The sequence below is a fragment of the Propithecus coquereli genome, unplaced genomic scaffold, assembly GCF_000956105.1.
Source record: "Propithecus coquereli isolate 6110/MARCELLA unplaced genomic scaffold, Pcoq_1.0 Scaffold203, whole genome shotgun sequence".
Lineage (NCBI taxonomy): Eukaryota > Metazoa > Chordata > Mammalia > Primates > Indriidae > Propithecus > Propithecus coquereli.
This window is the reverse complement of record NW_012145301.1, coordinates 1,133,451-1,142,473: the sequence shown is the minus strand read 5'-3', so window position 1 is coordinate 1,142,473 and position 9,023 is coordinate 1,133,451. Positions and strand designations below refer to the sequence as shown.

At 42.5% G+C, this 9,023-nt stretch overlaps 1 protein-coding gene across 1 annotated transcript in view; it reads left to right on the top strand.

The window, feature by feature from the left end:
- The first annotated feature begins 3,319 nt into the window (after positions 1-3,319).
- Positions 3,320-9,023, top strand: part of CFAP97 (cilia and flagella associated protein 97) — a 32,279-nt gene continuing 26,575 nt past the window's right edge. The window contains exon 1 of the mRNA XM_012644000.1: positions 3,320-3,342. The gene's annotated coding sequence lies outside the window, so the exon portion shown is untranslated. The remainder of the gene's footprint in view (positions 3,343-9,023) is intronic.

Genomic DNA, 9,023 nt, shown 5'->3' with positions numbered 1-9,023 from the left:
CTCTCTGATAAGCGCTAAGTGATTATAACTTGTATCATCAGTAAAGGGGAAACTGGTCTGACACTGATAGCTGCAGGCCTGTAACTCTTAAGACCATTATCTTTCCAATACACTAGTATATCATTTCCAACAGTAATATAGATCTAGAAAAATGTAAACCCATGGTCAGAAAACTTCCTCAAAGCATATTTGTATATCTTCTTTGGAGAAATATATTGCTAAGTCAGCACTGATACTTCATATATTTCCTTAGCAAATACTAGCTAGGCCTCCACTCTGTGCATGGTTTGAGGAACAGTGAGAAGTGAGGTAAAATAAGGGTTAATTTTAGGTGTTAATTTGACTGGATTAAGGATTACCTAGAGAACTGGTAAGGATTATTTCTGGGTATCCAGAGGAGATTGGTGTTCGACAGTGGACCGAGTGGGGAAGATCCGCCTTCAATATGGGTGGGCACCATCCAATGAGCTGGGGACCCAGACAGAACAAAAAGGCAGTTTCCTCTCTCCCCTGGAGCTGGGATATACTCTTCTGTCCTTAGACATCATAACTTCAGGCTCTCTGGCTTTTGGACTCCGGGTTACACCACTGGCCCCTGGGTTCTCAGGTCTTTAGCCTCAAACTGAGAGTTCCACCATTGGATTCCCTAGTTCTGAGGCTTTCAGACTGGACTGAGCCACACCACCGGTATCCTAGGGTCTCCAGCTTGCCTGTTGTGGGACTTCCCAACCTCCGTAATCAAGCAAGCCAATATCCCTGCTCATATTGTCTACCTACATCTGTATCTGTCCAATTGGTTCTGTCCCTCCGGAGAACCCTTGTACACCTTCCATTCTGTCTGTCCTGCAGAACACCTTTATGTTGTAATGTGCAGTCAGAGGAACACAAGTCTCAAAGCTAAATAATATTCCATTGTATGTATATACCACATTTTGTTTATCTGTTGATGAACACTTGGGTTGTTTCTACCTTTTGGCTATAGTGAATAACGCTGCTATGAACATTGGTGTACAAATATCTGTTTGAGACCCTGCTTTCAATTCTTTTTGGGTATATATCCAGACGGGAATTACTGGGTTATATAATTCTATGTTCCATTTTTCAAGGACATGTCATACCATTTTCCATAGCTGCTATACTATTTTGCATTCTAACAAACAGTGCATGAGGGTTCCAATCTTTCCAACTCTTTGCCAATCCTTATTACTGTTTTTCTGATAACAGCCATCCTAGTGGATGTGAAGTGGTATCTTATTGTGCTTTTGATTTGCATTTCCCTAATGCAATGATTAGTGACTGCATTATCATTAATGATTACTGATATTGAATATCTTTTCATGTGTTTACTGGCCATTTCTATAGCTTCTTTGGAGAAATATCTACTCAAGTCCTTCATAAATTAAACTTTTTTTCCTTTTTTTATTATACGTTATTTTTACTGCATAAACTTTTGACCACAGGGTAGACAACTATCCCTGAGAAGTGGTGCAAGCATAGTTTTATCAAGGAGAATTAAGTGAAATCCTTTCTTTAGAACAGAATTGATTCTTTGTACTTTTGGTAATTGAGATGAACAAGTACAAAATGCATTGTGAAGAACATAAATATAGACAATTCCTTACTCCCTGGGATAGGGTTAAACCCATACTTACTTGCTTTGCACTTTCATGTAAACAATTGATATCTACTATATTAGTGTGCTATTGCTGCTATAACAAATTACTAAATTATTACAAATTATTAAACATGGTAGTTTAAAATAACAAATTTATTATCTTACAGTTCTGGAGGTCAGAAGTCTAAAATCAAGGTTTTTGCAGGCTTGAGTTCTTTCCCAACACTTCAGGGGAGAATCTGTTTCCTCCCAGTTTTCAGCTTGCAAGAGGATACCTGCATTCCTGGCTCATTGCCTCTTCCTCACATCACTCCATCCCTTTTTGTGGTCATCCCATTGGGTCCACTGGATAATCCAGGCTCATATTCCCATTTTGATCCTTAATCACATGAGCTAAATCCTGTCTGCCATGTAAGGTAACATGGTCCTGTGTTCTGGGGATCAGGAGATGGACACTTTTGGGGTGCCATTATTCTACCACACCTATTATGTGCCTGAAAGTTCAACAGTGGGAAATTATGGCATTCAATATATTCTGCAGGCTGGACGCGGTGGCTCACGCCTGTAATCCTAACACTCTGGGAGGCCGAGGCGGGCGGATCGTTTGAGCTCAGGAGTTCGAAACCAGCCTGAGCAAGAGCGAGACTCCGTCTCTACTAAAAATAGAAAGAAATTAATCAGACAACTAAAAATATATAGAAAAAAATTAGCCGGGCATGGTGGCACATGCCTGTAGTCCCAGCTACTCGGGAGGCTGAGGCAGAAGGATCGCTTGAGCCCAGGAGTGTGAGGTTGCTGTGAGCTAGGATGATGCCACGGCACTCACTCTAGCCCGGGCAAAAGAGTGAGACTCTGTCTCAAAAAAAAAAAAAAAAAAATATATATATATATATATATATTCTGCAGAGATCATTTTTCTTAGATTAACTGCCTACCTCATTTGCTAATAGGCTGATGACTTTCTAACATGTTACTAGTCTCTGGCCCATAGAACAAACTAGTTGTCTGAACTGAACTTATCACGAAGACACAGCCAGCCTCCATTTTTATTATTGTTTTGATTTTCCTTTTCTTCTTTTTTTTTGAGACGGAGTCTCGCTATCTTGCCCAGGCTAGTCTTGAACTCCCGGGCTCAAGTCATTGTCCCGTCTCAGCCTCCCGAGTAGCTGGGACTACCGGCGCGCGCCACCGCGCCCGGCCCTACCATTGTTGTTTTTGTAAAGAAATGACAGGATAATAAAGCAGCTTTCCCCATTAAATTACGGTAACACCTAGGCCTACCCGCGCTGCCCTCAACAATGAGGGAAGAGGCAGTAAGGCACCGACGGCGCTCTCTCCTCACCTCTCCGTCCGCTCTCCCGGAGCCCCCGCGTGGCCCACCAGCTCTGTGACGCCGGTCCTGAGCGGCGCGGGCCAGGCGTGCGCCCCCGCCCCTGCCGAAGCCCCAGCGCCTCCCGCGGCCCCTCCTCTCCCTTTCCGTCCTCTCCGCCTCCGGAAGCGCGAGTCCGCCACGCCCGGGCCGCGTGCAGGGCTGCGAGAGCGCCTCGGCGCGTGCGCGCGAGTCAGGCCCCACCGTCGCGGGCGCCGCTCGAGAGGCAGTGGCCTCGGCTCCTGGGTGAGCGCCGCGCGGGCGCTGCTGCCTCCTCGCCCGCGGTGCGCCCGCCAGCGTCCCTTCCGTTCGGCATCCGTTTCCCCCTCCGGAACCCAGGCGGCGGCGAGCACTCGGGGTTGGTATAACGAAGCCTGCGCGGGAGGCGGGAAGGAGGAGCCCGCTGGGGCCGCTGCCCTCCGCCCAGCCACCTCTCAGCCGGGCCGGCCCCTCGGGCGGCGGGTGTAACTACAACAAAGGCGTCCGAGGCGGCCGGTGGGTCCCTGGGGCCGGGGCGGAAACGGCCTGTCCTGCCCTCAGGTCGAGTGCGGGGTGGCGTGGGGGTTGGGGGGCCGCGATCGGCTCTAAATTGAGTTGTGGTGGCGACACCCACAGGGCTGTGACTGCTCCGGCCCATCTCCGCGTAAGTGAACCTGAGGCCTGAGGAGCTGTCATTTATATTCTGCTGTCTCCCGAGGTCGGGAGGGGATCGTCAACAGATCCTCGAGTTCTGGAGAACAGGTGTTTAATTTGGGCTGAGATTTTCATGCCACGCAATTGGATATCTTATTGGGGCCCTTTTATACTGTATATCTAACTTCAGATATGTAATGTCACGGTAGCAAAATGACAGTTTAAAAAAAAATGCCAGATTTCTTTTTGTGTATTTTCCTGATGTGTAGTGAAAGCACTGGTATTTCTATTGCCGGTTCTGCATGAGCTACACAAGTGGTGCGTGTCCAAGTGACTCCCAGGCAGCTTTGGCAAGAACCAGGACAGATTGAGCACCAGAGGGTTATAATGGTCTTATGAACTGGTCTTTAATTTTATCCTTTCCCAAAGTGCTGTAAAGAGAATCTTAACTACCTTCTTAAGCCACCATTTTCTTGCTTATTCCGTAATGTAAGTTGAATCTCACTAACTTGGAAGCAAAAGTTATCAAAAGGATTGCTTAGGGGATGGGATTGTTGGATAAATTTTCTGGTAGATTAAGTTAAATCACCTGAGTGTTTAAATCCTTACAATATCCCTATCTTTTGGATACTGTTAACATAAATTTCACCTGAAAAATCTCCCAGGCACCTGACTGTCTGCACCACCTCTCAAGAACTGTGACAACTTAGGGATGCAGGTGGCTTACAACTCTTGGGGACTGCATGACTGTACTATGGAAACAGAAGGGGATGGTTCTGCTGTGTGTGTCTGGAGGGGTGAGGGAGGAGAACAGGAAACTATCAAGGAAACCAGGTTGGAAATGAGGTGATTTTCTACCTACCTAGCAAGCAGAGCGCAGAACCAGGGCTCAATCTTAAGTCTCCTAACTCCAGACTCCTTTGTCAGGTAAACATCGTTTGAATGACTATTTGTCAGGCCCTCCTTTATGCACTGAGGATATAAAGATGAGCAGGACATCAGGAGCTCCAATTTGGTAAGGAGACAAGTGTAGGGAAGGGGAGAAGAAAAAAAACTCCTCTCTACTCTCTTAGGTTCTATAGCTGGGGCTCTGGAAATTAAACTGACAACACAGATTAACAGGAGAAAAGGCATACAAATTTTATATGATGTTAATTTTTACGGACACAGGCCTTTCCTAGAAAAGAAGTGAAGACCCAAAGAAGCGAATAGCCTGAAAATTTTTAACAAAGGACAATAAATTGTGGAAGCATGACAAAACAAATGAAAAAAAGTTTTTAGGCCTCTAGGGGTTGTATACTGAGGGAAGGTAAACACTTCTTTCTCTAGGCAAACCTCTGAGATATTGCAGGTTAGGTTTCAGACCACTGTAATAAAGCAAGTCATATGAATTTTTTGGTTTCCCAGTGCATATAAAAGTTATGTTTACACTATACTATGTTAAGTAAGTGTGCAATAACATTATGTCTAAAGAACACAATATACATACCTTAAAAAATACCTTATTGATAAAACTACATTATCAATTTTAAAAAAAGCTAACTTGCTGACCCTTCAGCAAGTCATAATCTTTTTTTTCTTTTTTAAGACAAGAGTCTTGCTCTGTTGCCTGGGCTAGAGTACTGTGGCATGAGCCTAGCTCACAGTAACCTCACACTCCTGGGCTCAAGCAATCCTCCTGCCTCAACCTTCTGCGTAGCTCAGACTACAGATGTGCACCACCGTGCCAGGGTAATGTTTTTTTTTTTCCTATTTTTAGTTGCCCAGCTAATTTCTTTCTATTTTTAGTAGAGATGGGATCTCACTGATGTTCAGGCTGGTCTCTAACTCCTGACCTCAAGCCATCCTCCCACCTCAGCCTCCTAGAGTGCTAGGATTATAGGCGTGAGCCACCACGCCCAGCCAAGTCATAATCTTTTTGCTGATGGAGATTCTTGCCTTGATGTTGGCTGCTGACTGACCTGGCTGGTAGGTGCTGAAGGTTGGGGTGGCTGTGGCAATTTCTTTAAGACAACAATGAAGTTTGCTGCATCAAATTGACTCTTCCTTTCGTGAAAGATTTCTCTGTAGCATGTGATGCTGTTTGATAGCTTATGGGTTCTTTGGGATTAAGACCTAGTTCAGGGTTTAGAAAAATCATATCCTCCTAGTGCAGCATCCCAGCAAGTGGTTATCCAGTCTTTGCTCTAGTATATCTAGTAACCTGGGGCTCAGAATCTTACAAAGTAGCCCATTCCACTTTCAAACAGTCTTTATGTTAAGCTCATAACAGATTTCTTATGCACTCCATCTGTTAATGCAAGTTTTACCTTGGAACCACAAATAAGAGGTCTATAATCTTTTCCCATTTTATAGTCCTGATAGGAAGGTATTTGGACATATGCTTAGTCATTATTTTTACTCACTATGAGATCTGTTCTCTAAACTATTTATCATGACTTAGATTATAGACTCTTCACCATAGTCCTAGAAGGAAGTGCTTCATTCAGGAAATCATTTGACCATGTAGAATATAATGCAACTTGTTTTAGCATGTACACTGCCATTCTGGTATGACTTTAGAACATACTAGTTTTTTGGTTTCCAAGTTACACTTTTGTCACTTGGTGAGTTTCAAATCTTTTTTTCAACTGAACCTTCTTTTTAAGCTGAGGTCCTCAGTGTACTTTCTCTTTTCTCCTTCTGTATCTGTATCTGTGATATTATTGTGTTATTATTTTGGCTGCTTTGGAATATCTCTCCCTACTAGGATTTTGGCTTATTAATTTTCCTCTGCTTGTTTCAATGTAGCGTAATGATTAGGAGTGCTGATTCTGAAGCCAGACTGCCTGGTTTCCAGTCCAGATTGCACTTTCTAGCATTGTGATCTTGAGTGCTTCTGTCCATCTCAGCTTTCTTTTATTCACAAGTTTGATAAATCTGAAAGTCATAAAAGGCAAACTTGCTACAAACTAATAATTGAAATTGGTCAAGTCACTTGAATTTGCCATGCCTTAGTTTCTTCATTCTTAATGCAAGGGGATTGAAGTCTTTTCCTTTCAGGACTGTTAGGGAACCGTGAGGATAGGGGTTGAGAAGAGGATTAGCCCTAACACTTATGTACCATACGCCATCATGAGGAACTTTGGCTAAGTCTCATTCAAGGTTACCAGGGATCACTAAACAGGGAAATTCTTCTGTTATGTCGTACATAAAAAGCAGGCATGCTGGAAACATTTTAGGTTTAGTGACTTACAGAATTGTCACTCTCCTTGCTGGAAATACCTTTGGAATTCACTACCCTTTTTGGAAAGAGTTTGGTCATGAGGTCAGATTGGGATAGAGAGAGTCACTACTTAATTCGGAGTTCTAAATTCTCGTTACCTAGGGTAATGGTTTTTAATTTGTGGCACCAATGAGATTTGTTCCAATTTACTTTGTTAGAGGAAAACTGCTACGTGGCAAATAACATCCAGCAAAATGTGTCACGCACTGGCATGTATATCTAATTTTGACTGTACAAACTATGCTTTTTAGCAATAGTTCCTAAAATCATACCGCTAAACAGGTCCCATTTTTCTTTTAAAATTGTTGGGAGGGTTTTATCTTGCCCACTGTTTGCCATCAAATAAATCATAGATAACACAATGTGTAAAAGCAATAAAAAAAAAAGTGTCAGTATCTAGGTTTTTTTTTTTTTTTTTTTGAGTCTCACTGTGTTGCCTGGGGTAGAGTGCCATGGTGTCATCCTAGCTCACAGCAACTTCAAACTCCTGGGCTCAAGCGATCCTCCTGCCTCAGCCTCCCGAGTAGCTGGGACTACAGGCAAGCGCCACCATGCCCGGCTAATTTTTTCTATATATTTTTAGTTGTCCAATTAATTTCTTCCTAATTTTAGTAGAGACGGGGTCTCGCTCTTGCTCAGGCTGGTTTCGAGGTCCTCAGCTCAAACAATCCGCCTGCCTCGGCCTCCCAGAGAGCTAGGATTACAGGCGTGAGCCACCGCACCCGGCCAGTATCTAGTTTTTTGAAGGACCATACTGAGAAGCAGAATAGAGCAGTAGTTAATAACATGATCCCTAAAGTATGCCTGCTTTAGAATCCTGGCTGTGCCCCTTGGTAGCTGTGTGACTTTTGTAAATTCTTGCTCTGCTTCAGTTTCCTCGTTGGAAAATGAGAATGATAAAACCTGAAAGCTGCACTGGAGCAGTGCTAGCATGTAGTAAGTACTCAGTACATTTAGCTGTTAGTAGTAGAATAGCATATGGCACTAACACAAGTGAGACTGACTTATGCTAGTAATTTTATTTCCTTAATATTTAAACAATTTATTATCAGTGATGTGGGTTAGAATGATTTGGATGGTTGATTTGTTTTTTAAGTTGTTTTTTAACTGATTAGGAAAATTTAAGCTTTTCTATCAGTATATTTCCAGTAAAATCAAAAAGAGACCATTGTCTGTTAATAAGTTTATATAATGATATACCAATTCTGGGCAAAGCTTTCATAGAAACTTGTAATTCTATTATGATTACTAAAATTGCTCTTTCGTTATTCTTAGTATCTCTTCATTTCTTCAGACACTATAATCATCCACCTCTTATAATTAAATGATTTTCTCTGATGTCAGTTTCTTCAAATTTCAAGAAAACATTCCTTCTATATTTGTAATTTAAATTACAACATTTCTTAAACTTCAGATCCTGATTCATTCCAGTGTGGCCTTAATCCACTAGCAAAGCAGAATCTTTCTAGACAATGTAATATTACCTATGACACTTGATATTGTCTCTAATACCACCCAAAGTTTAAATTTTCATTCCATCTTCATATATGCATTATAGTACATTACCTTTTGATGACAGTTTCTCATCTCCATAGCCAGTGGCATTTCAGACCCTTCACTGAGACCCTCAGTAAGAAATAGCTTTTACATTAAGGACTAGAACACACAATGCATTTAAGTAACAAAAGTTTCATGAAATGTTACTTTTATGTTCAATTTACTCTTGATTATTATACTATATTCTATTTTCCTTGGTTTAATGATTGACATGACTTACTGAATTGATTTTACATTGGGTTGTGACCTGCAGTTTATAAAATATTGCTCTGGGCTATGCTATGAAACCATTTGCAAGTGGCAGAATCAAGTTTTGAGCCTGGGTGTGTCCTACTCAGTTCATTCTTTTTCAAACGCTGAGCAGACTTCTGTTCATCACTTATTTGCTTAATTTATGGCACAAACACTATCATGGGCCGGGCGCGGTGGCTCACGCCTGTAATCCTAGCACTCTGGGAGGCCGAGGCGGGCAGATCGCTCTGAGCTCAGGAGTTCGAGACCAGCCTGAGCAAGAGCAAGACCCCGTCTCTACCAAAAAATGGAAAGAAATTAATTGGACAGCTAAAAATACATGTAGAAAAATT